Below are 15,757 nucleotides of genomic sequence, written 5' to 3'. Positions count from 1 at the left end.
TCCACTAATTCTGTAGTATTATACAAATGTCACAAATGTTGGCTAAACCCCACCCACAACATCTGGTTTGGTGACTTTTGTTTTACGTCTCATATGTCAAAAAACTTAGTTGTAGATACTGCAAGAAGTGAGTCATGAGTAGCACCATCTGATGTCCAATATAAAGCTTAGGATTCCTGGAAGAAGAGAGGAACAGTAAATGTGCAGAGAGTTATGTAACCTATTATACCAACAGGCTTTTTAATACGACTTACAACACAAATAGTAAATTGCAAATATCACTCCCAGCTAATGTTGCAGTGACACCACTGGAAACAACTGTCATTTTAAGGGTTTGTTTACATGTGCTTCAGCCATTGCCACCCCTCTGAAAAGTGATCAGCAGTGGGTTGCTTTTCAGAGGCTGCTTAAACGTGATATGTTGCCTGTGTTAACCATTGAAACCTGCAATAATCTGCATTTCACAAGCATGCGGCATGGCCCAGTTCACTTGGATAGATCGCAATCAGTGAGGCATTGCCAGGCGAACGTAACTTGTGCTATAAATGTTGCTGCCTTATGCCTCGTACACACGCAACGATTGTTGGCCGTGAATTTTCGGCCAACGTCCGATTGGCCGATTATCGGCTTGTTAGTATGATGCTTTCGGCAACCGACTGCGACTTTTCGGCCGAATAAAATCTGGTGTGTAGACTATAAAATTTTTGTTGGCCGTCAACATAACGGCCGATTTTCCGTCAGTCAGTACAGATTTCGGCAGACAAAAATCAGATGAGTAAGACTGGGCATGCTCAGAGAAGAAAAAACACACGGAAAGTAAACCAGCACATGACATCACTTCTGAAGTGGGTTTTTGTTGGCCGAGAAAATTCGTGTGCAGTCTGGAGCACATTTCAACCAACACAACAACACTGGACAAAAGCCGGGCGATCGGTCGGCCGATAATCGTTGCGTGTGTACGAGGCATTAGACCTTGCAGCTTGAAGGGCTGTAAAACAGTGACTCAACCACCTGTTTATACTTGCTGCTGTCCATTCATGTAAATGAGGCCCAGCTGAATATAAGCAGCATGTGAATAGGCGGAACAAATGTCAGATCTGATTTTGGGGCCACTTTAACAAATCACTTCTCCAGCAAAACGTAGTTTTCTGTCTACCTAGCGGGAAAGGACTCCTTTTTTTTTTACACATTACTAACATTTTGTTAAAATAGACCAAAACTCAAAAAGTGGAGCTTTGCTACACTCTAGGGAACATCTAGAAATTTAAATTATGCCTAAGCACTTCCCTGAAAACGAACCTTGTGTTGGAGTTCCCCCTGAAATAGCAATGCAGCTTCTGGTATGTGAGTGTGCCAAGGCACTACATGCCTATAGCCTGATAGCTTTATATTTGTAGTGTGAGATGTAAGGCTTGGTTCATACTGCCACGACTTGAGACCCCAAGTCACGTGAAATCCCATGTTAGCACTGCTGTATCTAGGCCTGGCAGGCGGCACTTGCGCGGTGACGTCCTGTACCATGCTGCCCACAGCCCTGCATCTCGTGTACCATGCTGCCCACAGCCCTGCATCTCCTGTACCATGCTGCCCACAGCCCTGCATCCCCTGAACAATGCCTGCAGCACTGCATCTCCTGTACCATGTCCGCAGCCCCTGCACTATGCCTGCATCTCCTGTACCATGTCCGCAGCCCCTGCACCATGCCCGCAACCCCTGCAGCTCCTGTACCATGCTGCAGCCCCTGCACCATGCCAGCAGCCCTGGAAGATTTTCCCCCCTAATGACCAGGCCATTTTTTTGTGATTCAGGACTCCATTACTTTAAAGGACAATTGCACGGTCGTGCGAGACTGTACCCTAAAAAAATGAATGTCTTTTTTCTCCCACAAATAGAACTTTCTTTTGGTGGTATTTGACTACCAGTGCAATTTTTATTTATTGCGTTATAAACAAAAAAATAGCAACAATTCGGGAAAAAAAATATTGATTTTCACATTCTGCTATATAACATTCCCCCAAAAAAATGTTAAAATCTATTTTTTTCATACTTTTAGGCCAATTTGTATTCTGCTACATATTTTTGGTTAAAAAAAATCCCAATAAGCATATATTGGTTGGTTTGCGCAAAAGTTATCGTGTCTACAAACTAGGGGAAAGATTTATGTCGTTTTTATTTTTTTTTACTAGTAATAGTGGCAATCTGCGATTTTTAAAGGGACTGCGACATTGCGGCGGAAAGATCGGACCCCTAACTGACATTTTTGACACTTTTGGGGGGACCAGTGACATTACTACAGTAATCAGTGCTAAAAATATGCATGGGGAGGGGCTTGTGAAATGAACATAGAGACCTGTGATTCTATATAGAAGGATCACAGGCGCTCTGTAATCATTTCAGAGAGAACAACGGTCAGCTGTGTTTACAACTGCAGACCGTCGTTCTCTCTCAGCGGGGAGCGATCGCGGGTGCACGGCGGCAATTGCGCCTGCTGGTCACGTGGATTGGCATCCCCGCTGCCTAGTGGGGGCCACCAGGAGCTCTCCCACGAACCAACGTACCCAACTACCCATACAAAACAACAAACTATACAAGTAGGCACTTTGTACCCACTTTTAATGTACAGAGAGGAAGAAGTGGAGCCTAAAGAGGAAGGGGTGTGGTTTACAGATGACAGGGCGGGTCTGAAACAGGAAGGGGTGTGGCCTTGACAGGAAGGGGTGGGTCATAGGTAAATTAGGGGGTGTACAATTTAGTCCGGCCTAGGGCAGCACAAAACCTAAATACACCACTGCATGTTAGTCAATGAGAGCTGTCCTAATTAGCACTACTCAAGTAGTTCTGACTTCATAAAAGGTTCCTGTACTATTTCAAGGTAATTTCTATCTGACTTCTATTCCATATTTCTATCCAAGTAGTACTCAAATTGCCAGGAAGTCACATGGCAAAGTTGCACCGTAAGTCGCGTGACTGCTGCCTCCGACTGCTAGCTTCTGGAAATGTTTTTTTGGGTACTGCTTCAAGAGTACAGTTGTCTTTTAATGATGGACTAATTTATAAAGAGGATCATTATCTCCTCGTCACTACATCAGAACGCTGCTACAAAAACTTCACTGTGCACCTGCATATCTAGCACTACCCCCGTAGGGGCTACTGGGTATAAATCTAACTTGGGTCTCCCTGATTATCCTGTTTCCAGATACTGGGTATTTTCACACACTGTCAGGTGCACACACACTCTTTTGCTCATTGTCTCCAATGACCAGTCTAAGGGATTTGTTTTAGGTACCTTATTTGGAGAACTTGCATAGGACAAGGGACTAGTGGGATACTCCAGGTTCAACTATGTACAGGTTGTTGACTGAGTATTTAAATGATGCGCTGGAAGCTTCTTGAATACAGAGAATACCCTTACTTTCATGGAGAGTTGCAAGGTGTGTCTTACAGCTTTGAAAAACAGGAAGAGAACATATCTTTAAATGGAATAGGAAACAGAAGTATACAAGACCACTTACATAGATGCATAGATTTACATACTTACACTATAATACCACAGCGCCACCTGCTGCATAGATAGGTATAATGCATACATATAGTTCACAGTAATTGCTGTTCTTTCAGCACATGTGAGGACAACTCTCACTTGGCCTCACTTAGTGGAACTGAATAGCAGATCTTCTGCTAAACCATGTAGCACTTGCATGGGAAGAATGAGTCCTTTGCTTGTGTTAGCAGCAGACTCAGTGAACTCTATATCTTCAGGACACTAGCAAGTATCCCCTTTAGCTTACACCCAGTCTGCTGATTTTCTAGCACCAAGAGAGGGTTTACAACAGCAACAGTCTCTAGGATTCCTTTGGGAAGTCTGTACTCAAAAGGCCCTGTTCACAGGTCACCTTTCTCCATGATACCAGACGAGATCTATTGACATCCTCCCTCAGTCAGACCTCAAAAGAGTCCCTGGGTTTCAGCATCTCTGTTTCTGGCCCTCAGGTCAACCACCTGAGGCTGCATGGCAGCCTGTGCTGGGGAGAGGCAGCAGCCCCCTCCCCACCTGGACTCTGCTCTCCAGCCACAGACCTACAGTTATCCAGCATGCACTGGGGCACCTCCTGTGTCTATTGGCCAGGGCTGTACAGATATACCCTGCTCTCATCAGCATGGTTTCCTCTCACTGTCCAATACACTGTATCACTATTGGATCAGTGGGAAACATCAAGCCAGGATGAGCAGCATCAGAGCACATTAGGCAGGTCCTATTTAACAATCACATCTCTCTGTTAAGCAGATAGCTCCTAGATTTACCTGGCTGTCTCCTGGCTGTTATGCAGAGAAACAAAAACCTGTATATAACTACACTAGAACCTATCTAGGAGGGTGCTACACATATATAATTCCAGTCATGTGACCGCTGTGATTGACTGTCTCAGAGGTCACATAATCGAAAGTTCCTGATCATAAGTATTGTAACGGATTAACCGACACCCCGACCGGGTACCTCCGTTGATGGATGCTCCTAGTGCTTTCCGAGGGCTCCAAGCACTCCACCAGACACCGTAACCACTTCAGACCCCGTGAACCGCCGCAGCTTGGTTGGGGTCTCACCCTCTCTTACCCACCCTGGACCTACGGCAAGGCTCCAGGTTCCTGTGGGTGAACCTCTCTTTCCCCAGAGAGTGCAGCAGAACAAGCTCTTACACAAGCTCTTACAAGAGTTTAGTTATTATCCAAGGGAGTACAAAGGACATAGCAATCCCTTGTAGCTGATTCCCCCAATGAGAGACAGGACTCTAGATTGAAGGTGAAGTATAACTCAACTTTATTGAACAAAAAACAGACTTTTATACAGTTTTCCCCCACAGGGTTACCACCCAGGTGGACCTTGTTGAGAACAGGCCCTGACATTCACAATCCAATGAAAACAGAGTTTTACACTCCCATACAGTGTACACATATACATCCCAAAATAAGTTTATCTGAAGACAGAACAAGAGAGGTCATTAACATATAACAATGAGACAGGTAAACCTTAACACAATATACATTCCATTTCAATAAACAAACAATAGGGAAGCCTGTCTGGCATGCAGGGACATGGAATACACACATTATCTTGGAGTCAGATTATCTAGGAGTCAGACTTCATGGTAATTGTCTATAACAGTCTACGTCTCCCAGTGTAAAATAGGATTAAATCTTCATATTTCTATATGGAGATATTGCTGACAAATATTGGTGTCTCATCTGAAGCAATCCACACCATTAAAGCGGAGTTCCACCCAAAAGTGGAACTTCCGCTTTAGGGAGTCCTGACCCCCCGACATGCCACATTTGGGATGTCATTTTTTGGGGGGGGAGCGGGTACCTAGTTTTGACAGGTACCCGCTCCCACTTCCGCTCGGAGCGCCGCGGCGCCCTGAGCGGAAGTTCTCCTCTCCCCCTCCCTCCCTGCAATCTTCTGGGACACGTCAGAGGTCCCAGAAGATTGCCGGCCAATCACGGCGCGCAGCGCGACTCGCGCATGCGCAGTGGGTACCCGGCTGTGAAGCCGCAAACTGTAACAGCCGGGTGCCCACAGCAGTGATGCCGGCGCCGAGGGAGAGGATCGAGGCTTCCGGCGGCCGCATCGCTGGACCGTTGGACAGGTGAGTAAATGGCTGGAACTCCGCTTTAAGTATCTGCTCCTCACCTCCAGTGACGGTGAATACACTCACAAGTATGCATTGGGAGCTTTACGTGACATTTTAGTTACTGTGCTGCGTTTCCGCAGGGCGTGTGCTCTCAGCACAGTAAACTATTTACCTATAGATGCATATATGCAGCCACTCAACATTAAAGCCCAAGAGAACACATATATGCGTGCGGCCGGCGGGAAGTGGTTGAATGCAGAGCAAAGAATATTCACAGATAGGAGCCATAACACTGCTTCTCCATAGATACAGCACAGTGAAAAAGTGTTATCTCGTTAGGAAGGAAGTGTCTTATTGGCAGGATCACCCGGTTTTAAAAAAAAAGGAACAAAAGCCTGAAAAAAAAGAGGACTACCTCCAGAGGCAGCCACTATATCTAAGGACCTCATCTACGTAAGCTCCAATATATTACAATTTTGTTCTTAGCTTCAGATAAACTATAAGTGGATGTTTGTAGGCAGCAGCAGTTTAGCTTTCAGGCAAGGGTGGCCGCCATGCAGGGAGGGCGGTGGTTAAGGGGGAACCAGGTTCCTCTGAGGCCTCCATAGGTCTCATTAGAGAAGCTGCTGTTTGATTGGATGCTGATGCCCTGGTTGACCTGGTAGCCATCTTTGGTGTGGGCAGTGCTCATAAAAAGCATTGCCCCCTTCGGGTGGGATGGGATGCAAATTCTGCGTAGTCGTTAGGATGGGGACAGATCTCCTGCTGGCTATGGATAGTCGGATTAGCATAGGGTCAGGATCCTATGGAGAAGGGACAGGAAAGGGATGCTGTCGGGTGTCTACAGTGTGAACTGTTACTCCTTGTCTGGTTCCTTGTAAGTGTTCCGGTCCGGTGTGGCCATGGTTGCAGAGGTGCTGTATTCTGTCAACATTACTTTGGTGCATCAACCAGTCTCCGTGTGAGTTCTCTTCCCCCAGGCGGGTAGTGAGTCTGGGCCACTCCTACATGCATATTACGAAACTGGCTTAACATACTTAATCTCATTTTCCATTGCACAGCTTTTTTTTTTTTAAGTTTATTCTTCTTGCTTTTTTTTTTTTTTTTTTTTTTTTTAGTTTATTCTGAAAAATTCGGTTACTCAGTGATTTATAGCTTTGAAGGGTAAACACCTAGCCAGTAAATTGTTTTCAGACTTTATCTTGAGGAAACGAAAGCATGGAAATTTGTTAGAAGCCTTAAATCTGATGGTGGCAGCTCACCTAAATGTATTATCTACTTTCTTGTACGTGAATCTAGTACTAAATATATTGCCAGATCCTTTTAGATGGCTTAACAGTACTTATTATGTTCTGTGTTTGTATGAGGAATTATTTTCATTCCCCTGGAATAAATCCTTTTTTAAAAAGCAAAATAGATCTGCCTTTGCTACAAGCAACAGAACAATGCAGCTTAACACCATTAACCCCTTGCCGATCAGCCGCCACAGATATACGGCTTTTACTGTCAGAAAAAAAAATGTTTTACTATCCAAAGTTAAAGCAGAGTTCCGTCCTAGGAAACGTTTTTTCAATAAAAATACCCCCGGGACAGTCAGGGCTAGTACATTCCACAATGGATAGCCTCTAAACTGTCCCAGGTTGCACTTACCTTTTAGAAGAAATACTTACCTTGAAAATTACTTGTCCAGCGCTGCCATCTCAGGTGTGGGCAGCTGAAGCCAGGGCGTCCTCTTCGGTGTCCTCCTTGTCCCAGAATGCCCTGCACCAGCCCGCTCGTCACTTCCGGGGCAGGCGCGTCATCTCTGCACGGTTTCTGGGCATGCCCAGAAGCTGTTTAGCAGGGAATGACGCGCCTGCACCGGAACTGACGAGCGGGGCCGGTGCAGGTGCATTGACTCCTGGGAGCGATGAGGTTCAGCTCCCAGGAATCAATGCAAGCAGGGAGAGACGGCGTAAGTATACTTTCTTCAAAAACAAGGTAAGTAAAGAAAAAAAAGAAATTGGGACTATCCATTTCTTTTACAGGTGAATGTCAGCAAGCAGATGGCCCAAAGTCGTTTTTGAGGCCAGAACTCCGCTTTAAAACAACAAGGGCAGAAGATTTAATAGATGGAAAGATGAAAAAATGACTGAAGAGTCGCTTTAATAAGTAAATATATAATGATAAACACCCTGCTGACAACTCCATTAGCAAATAGGGGACCAAGTAGCTAACCCAATGTTCAGGTATAACAACCATAACTCTAGTGCACCAAGTGCATAAAATATGCACATTGACCAGACTCTCCATGTTGGATGCTGGCCGCACTGTATATGAAGCGCTATTACCACTTTATGTGAGTGCATATTTTGTTTAATAAATGTCATTTTAAAAAGAATTTAACCAGTGGTTGACACACATACGCATATCTCCCAACTTTTTGAGATGGGAACGAGGGACACCTATTAGCAAAAGTATGTAAGCAGGGGAGGACTGGGCCAGGGGGCAGGGAGGAAATTGCCCCTAGGGCCGCTCTGATGTCCTGCAAAAAGGCTGCACTGCTTCTGCCACAGACATGCCTAAAGGATTAGTGGTAAAGAGAAGTAAAAAGTCCCACCACTGATCTACTGAGTGCGGGTTTACGACAAGGACAGTGCGCAGGCCTCCCCCGCCAGCATGGTGTAAACTGTCTGAGCAGAGGCCGGTTCCATGCCCCACTGGAGACTCTCCTCCCCTGGCCAGCCCCAACCGAGCTGTCTCAACTCCCCCCAACCGCCCCACTGAGTAGAGAGTGCCTGGAGCAGGGCTTCAGCCTAGAATGGGGGTCAGGAGGAGAACGGGAAGAGGGAACGTGGGAGGGGGGCCAAGTCTCTGCACCATGGGCTTCTGGTTTGTACTCGCTCCCTGGGCTGCAAGTTGCCAGTCTGCCCCTGCATGTAAGCATAGCAAACCCCCCTGCCACGCCCCCTTAAAAGAGAATTCTATAAAAAAGGTATTAGTTGAAGCGGTTTTAGACCGCTAGAGAATAAAAAAAAAATGTAAGACAACTGCATAATGTGCTAGTATGCATCGCATACTAGCACATTATGAAATACTTACCTTAGAACAAAGCCTTTTCAGCAGCACCCCCTCACAGTTGAGATGGCTGACATCTTCCCCTGGTGTTTCTTCCCGGTTTTCGGGCTCCGGCGCTGTGAGTGGACAGAGAGTGGACAGACTGGAGAGACTTTACTCCCCGTGCGTGCGCTGAGCTTTTCAGGACAGACTCTAAAGGTCCGACACAGTAAGCCTGGACCTTCAGAGCACATGCACAGATGATGTCATTGGCTTCATGCACTCTGAACATCTCCTAAACTGTGCAAGTTTAGAAGATATTCACAGTACCTACAGGTAAGCCTTATTATAGGTTTACCTGTAGGTACAAGTGGTGTAAGAGTTTACAACCACTCTAAACCCACAAGTGCGCATACCCATGTACTGGGTTCCATTCATTATTAAAGTGCTTGTAAAGGTTTTTTACCTTCATGCTCTATGCATGAAGGTAAAAACCTTCTGTGTACAGGTCACCCCCCCCCATTCCCCCCTATACTTACCTGAGCCCCATGTTGATCCAGTGATGTGCATGAGAGCAGTGGCTCTCCTGGGTCTCTTCCTCCTCATTGGCTGAGACAGCAGCAGGAGTCTTTGGCTTCCCCTACTGTCAACCACAGCCAGTGAGCCAATGAGGAGAGAGCATGAGTGGGGCCAAGCTGTACTCTTGAATGAATGGACACACAGAGCAGGAGCTCAGGAGAGAGCCTACTTGGGTGCACTGCTTGGGGCACTTAGCAGGAGGGAGGGGCCAGGGGTGCCGGCGGGGGACCCAGGGAGAGTACGATCGGGCTGCTTTAACATGTTTTTTATTTACAGTATGTTGTTGTTATTTTATTGTTGTTATCGTTGTTTGCTATATATTATAAAAAGAAAAAAAAAATCTGCCTTTTATAACACTTTAACTATTTCCAGCCCAAGCCAATTCCGACACTCCTCTCCTACATGTAAAAATCATAGTGTTTTGCTGGAAAATTGATCCCCCAAACATTATATATGGTTTTTTTTTAGCAGAGAACCTATGGAATAAAATAAAATGGCGATCATTGCAACTTTCAATGTCACACGATATTTGCGCAGCAATTTTTCAAATGCGTTTTTTTTTTGGAAAAAAACGGTTTAATGAATTAAAAAAAAAAAAACACTAAATTTAGCCCATTTTTTTTTTTGTTGTATAATGAGAAAGGTGATGTTATGCCGAGTAAATAGATACCTAACATGTCACACTTTAAAATTGCGCACACTCGCGGAATGGCACCAAACTTTGGTACTTAAAAATCTCCATAGGCAATGCTTTAAAATGTTGTACAGGTTACTTGTTTAGAGTTACAGGGGAGGTCTTTGGCTAAAATTATTGCGCTCGCTCTAACACTCGTGGCGATACCTTACACCGTTTACATATGCGAGCGCGACGTATGTATGCGTTAGCTTCTGCGCACGGGGACAAGGGCGCTTTCAATTTTTTTTTTTATTGTTTATTTTATTTTTATACTTTCCCTTTCATTTTTTTTTCATCACTTTTTTTCCTATTACCAGGAATGTAAACATCCCTTGTATTAGGAATAGGGCAAGGTAGGTCCTCTTTACAGAAATATCTGGGGTTAATGAGACCGCACATCTCTCCTCTAGGCTGGAAAGCCTGAGATAAAAAAAAAGCGATCTCCGGCTCTCCAGGTAAAAAACGGCAGTGTTTACATCTGCCAAGGCTGGACGTGACGTCATAACATCGCGCCTGGGCTCCAAACGTCATAGAGATGACCGGAGACCATCTGGTCCTCGGTCAGCTCTATGGTAAATGGGCGCTGCTGACCGATTTATTCTCCGGCTCGCTGACTGAATGGGCAAGTGGTTAGAAGTACTGGAGGGCGGCGAGGGGGGGGGATGTCCCCTCCCTCCGCCTTTAAAAACAATCAAACAGGTGAATATGGTTGTTTTTACAGTGCAGGGAACCGCCGGCAGAAAAAGAAGATATCTGAGTGATACCTGCAGCTGCAAGCATCATTCAGATATCATCGCTCAAAGTCCAGAAGGTCAAATGATGTCCGTGGGCAGGAAGTGGTTAATGGCTCCCTACACATGCTGTAATTTTGCAGCAATTGTCGCATTAAAAAACGCACAAATCTCTTTGCCCTAAAGGGTACAGGAGCTTCTTTAGTGCGACAAATGCTCATGAATGGGCTGCTCTATGCGCGACATGAGGAAACGCATGGAAAACTTGTAAGTGGGAACGTGCTTTGCGAAGTATGAGTCTCGGTTCACGCTAATGCAATGCTGGAAATGCACCAGAATTGCTGCACTTGGTTCACATTTGTGCGATTGCAGAGATCGCATGTAATTCGGAGCGCACTGCTCCTAACTTACATGCGATCTCATGTGCGGTGCGAATTTCAGCCATACACTTTGTATGGCTGAATTTGCACCGCATCCGCACTAAACTCGCACATGAGGCTTTTTTTTATTCGCAGCAGAATCGGATCGCATAGTGGTTCACACTAGTGCGATCCGATTCTGTGCGAACTTGTAGATCGCACTGCGATATGCGATCTGATCTGGGGGTGTCGTTAACTTTTAATTGACACCCCCTGGTTATCGCATATGGCAGTGTGAACTACCAGAGGTGCGGATGCGATGCGGGAACACGCTGCATATTCGCAGCGTTCCCGCATCGCGCAAGTGTGAACCGGCACTAAGCAATGGCTCAGCGTCCATGCAATCTGCTGCTGGTGTCAACGTTATCTTAACCACTTGCTACCCGCCCGCCATCAAATGACGGCGGAGCGGTGTAGCTATTGTTCTGGGACGCGATCATATGATGGCGCACCAGAACAGCCTCTCTCACGCGCTCCCTGGGGCGCGCGGAGCGACGATCATGACCGTGCCGTGTTGCTAGGACACGGCACGCCCCCGATCTTGGTAAAGAGTCAATGACATGACTCTTTACCTATGTGATCGGCTGTGTCCAATCACAGCCGGTCACATGTAAATGAGGAAGTGCCGTTATTCGGCTCTCCTCGCCTGACACTGTTAGGCTCCATTCACATGTAGGCGTTTTTGGGCGTTTTTGGAGCGTTTTTCTGCTCACTGATCAGCTCTCAAAACGCCCAACAAGACAAATCCCATTCATTGCAATGACCCCTGTTCACATCTGAGCGTTTTGACGCCCTAAGGAAAACGCCCAACGCTCAAAAAAGTACTTGAGCTTCTTTTTGGGCAGATCACAGGCGTTTTGTCCCATAGACCTCAATGTAAACTGATATTTGGCGTTTCACAGGCGTTTTACAAGCGTTTAGTTGCTCCTGATCAGCTCAAACAGCACAATTCTCCACCCAGCTCTCCACCCAGCTCTCCACCCAGGTCTCCACCCCCTTGGCATGCCTCTGCTGTGAGCACATTTTCCTGAAACATGGAGAACAGCAGTTAGGCAGTTTAGGTGACCAGACCCTGCCATACAAAGGTGACCGTAATGAACTTTACTGACTTAGCCTGCTGCCATACCAGGGTGACCGTAATGTAGTTTAGGTGAACTGACTCTGCTATGCCAGGGTGACCAAACTCTTCCATGCCAAGGTGACCGTAACAAAGTTTAGGTGAACTGACTCTGCTATGCCAGGGTGACCAAACTCTTCCATGCCAAGGTGACCGTAATGTAGTTTAGGTGAACTGACTCTGCTATGCCAGGGTGACCGAACTCAAGGTGACTGTGAACTGACTCTACTATGCCAGGGTGACCAAACTCTTCCATGCCAAGGTGACCTAAACGAAGTTTAGGTGAACTGACTCTGCTATGCCAGGGTGACCAAACTCTTCCATGCCAAGGTGACCGTAACGAAGTTTAGGTGAACTGACTCTGCTATGCCAGGGTGACCAAACTCTTCCATGACAAGGTGACCGTAATGAACTTTACTGACTTAGCCTGCTGCCATACCAGGGTGACCGTAACGAAGTTTAGCTTACTTAGCCTGCTGCCATACCAGGGTGACCGTAATGTAGTTTACAGTGAACTGACTCTACTATGCCAGGGTGACCAAACTCTTCCATGCCAAGGTGACCGTAATGTAGTTTAGGGTAAATTGACTCTGCTATTCCAAGGTGACCGTAATGTAGATATATATATATGGAATCAAAAAACACCATTTTGAAGCCCTAAAACCCAATAAATGCCCCTAAAAAGTGCCTAGGGTTCTGGATCACGCCCCAGGGACTATGAATCAGGCAAAAAAAAGTTCTTAAAAATTGTCATTTTTGATAGAGAGACAATTATTGAAAAAATTTTAAAAAAATAAAAAAAATAAAAAAAAAAGATTTCTTTGGATTTAGTGTCTGGGGGGTCTAAAAAGCGTACCTGTGAAGTTTCAGCTCTGTAGCATGTCCAGAACCAGAAAAAAAAAGATCATGCAGAGGAGGAGGTCCCTGGGAGGTTCCTTTGCAAATGTTATAAAAAAAACACTCTGCTTTTCCATTGGTCACCAAAAACACCTGTTAAAAACGCCCAAAAAAACGCCTGTAAAACGCTTGCAAACGCTTGCAAAAACGCCTATAAAAACGCCTGTAAAACGCCTGAAAAACGATAAACAAACGCCTGAAAAACGCCAACGCCTACATGTGAACGGAGCCTTAGTGTGTGAGGTGAGGAGAGACGATCAGCGGCTCCTCCTCATAGGGGAGACAAGTAAAAGTAATCAGGGCACTGATTATCAGTGCCCTGATTACACAAAATGTAAATAAAGTGCCAATTACTGCCCGCCATCAGTGCCCACAATCAGTGCCCATAGTGCTGCCAATCAGTGTCTGCTCATCTAGGCACTAATGGTCACTGATGGTCAGTGTTGCCCATCAGTGCTCGTCAGTGCCCATCAGTGCCACCCGTCAGTGTCCATCAGTGCCGCCTGTTAGTGCCCATCAGTGCCGCTTATCAGCGCCCATCAGTGCCACCTTTCCGTGCCCATCAGTGCCACCTCTCAGTGCCCATCAGTGCCGTCTATCAGTTCCACCTATTAGTGCCCATCAGTGCGGCATATTAGTACCTCCTCATCAGTGCCCATAAGTCCCACCTCATCAGTGCCCATAAGTGCCACCTCATCAGTGCCCATAAGTGCCACCTCATCAGTGCAGCCTGTCAGTGCCACCTTATCAGTGCACATCAGTGAAGGAGAAAAAATATTTATTTTCAAAATTTACTTTTTTTGTTTCAAAATCTTCTGTCTTTTTTCGTTTTTTTTTTTTTGTAAGAAATAAAAAACCCAGCGGTTATTAAATACCACCAAAAGAAAGCTCTATTTGTGTGAAAAAAATGATACAAATTTCATACAGTGTAGCATGACCGCGCAATTGTCATTGAAAATGTGAGAGCGCTGAAAGCTGAAAATTGGCCTGGGCAGGAAGGGGGTGAAAGTGCCCAGTAGGTAAGTGGTTAAAGAGGAGTTCTGCCTGGAGGAAAAAAATAAAATTCAGCAGCTACAAATCCTGTAGCTGCTGACTTTTAAAATATAGACATTTACCTGTCCAGGGAGCCCGCGATGTCGGCACCCCAGCCGATTTTCAGATAAAGTCTTTCGCCCTCACAGCCAGCTCCCGTTCACTTGAATAGGCTATCCTATGTGCTCCTGCTCCATTTCAGGATTTTACGTGATTTTGAAAGGCGCGGTTTGCTGCGATTTTTGTGCCATAAAGGGCCCATTCACAATAGAAACTGCACATTTTTTTCTTGTACGTATACATTCATTTAACCACTTGCCTACCGGGCCCTTTCACCCCTTCCTGCCCAGGCCATTTTTCAGCTTTCAGCGCTCTCACACTTTGAATGACAATTGCGTGGTCATGCTACACTGTACCCATTTTTTTCACACAAATAGAGCTTTCTTTTGGTGGTATTTAATCACCTCTGGGTTTTTTATTTCTTACAAAAAAAAAGAAAAAAGACAGAAAATTTTGAAAAAAAAAAGTTTTTCTTATTTTCTGTAAATTTTGAAAATAAATCATTTTTCTCCTTCACTGATGTGCGCTGATGCGGCGGCACTGATAGGCTGCACTGATGGGCACTGATAAGGTGGCACTTATGGGCACTGATGAGGAGGTACTAATATGCCGCACTGGTGGGCACTGAGAGGTGGCACTGATGGGCACTGACAGGCAGCACTGATGGAAACTGACGGGTGGCACTGATGGGCAGCACCATCAGTGCCCATAGTGCTGCCAGTCAGTGCCCATTAGTGTCTAGATGAGCAGGCACTGATGAGGAGGTACTAATATGCCGCACTGAGAGGTGGCACTGACAGGCAGCACTGATGGAAACTGACGGGTGGCACTGATGGGCAGCACCATCAGTGCCCATAGTGCTGCCAGTCAGTGCCCATTAGTGCCTAGATGAGCAGGCACTGATGGGCACTGACTGGCAGCACAATGGGCACTGATGGCGGGCAGTAATTGGCACTTTATTTACATTTTGTGTCATCAGGGCACTGATGATCAGTGTCCTGATTACTTGTACTTGTCTCCCCCATGAGGCGGAGCCGCTGATCGTTTCTCTTTGCCTCACACACTGACAGTGTGAGGCGAGGAGAGCTGAATAACGGCACTTCCTCATTTACATGTGACCGGCTGTGATTGGACACATGGGTAAAGAGTCATGTCATTCACTCTTTATTGAGATCGGGGTCGCGCCGTGTCCTAGCAACAAGCTCTGCTCTGGTGCGCCATCATATGACGGCGTCCCAGAACAATAGCTACACCGCTCTGCCATCATTTGACGGCGGGCGGGTAGCAAGTGGTTAAAGTGCGTTTTACATACAGTTGATGTGCATTAACATGCAGTTAATGCTCGCTTTAACTACTATGCTATCTGCATTTGTCCTGTGAGGTCACTACCTTCTTCTTTCTCTGGGCTTCTATGTGCACTGTGATGCGTTGCAGTGCTTTTCCATGCATTTTCTTGCGTTTGTGTTGCGGCAAAATGCAGCATGCTCTACTTTTTTGTGTGACTGCACTGCAATAATGTGAACATTGCTTAGCATTACCTTGATTTTGGACTGTCTATGGCTACGGCTCTATGCAGTTGGAAT

Source organism: Pelophylax lessonae (genome assembly GCF_965119305.1).
Source record: "Pelophylax lessonae genome assembly, chromosome: 3".
Classification (NCBI taxonomy): domain Eukaryota; kingdom Metazoa; phylum Chordata; class Amphibia; order Anura; family Ranidae; genus Pelophylax; species Pelophylax lessonae.
Note: the sequence above shows the minus strand (reverse complement) of the source record.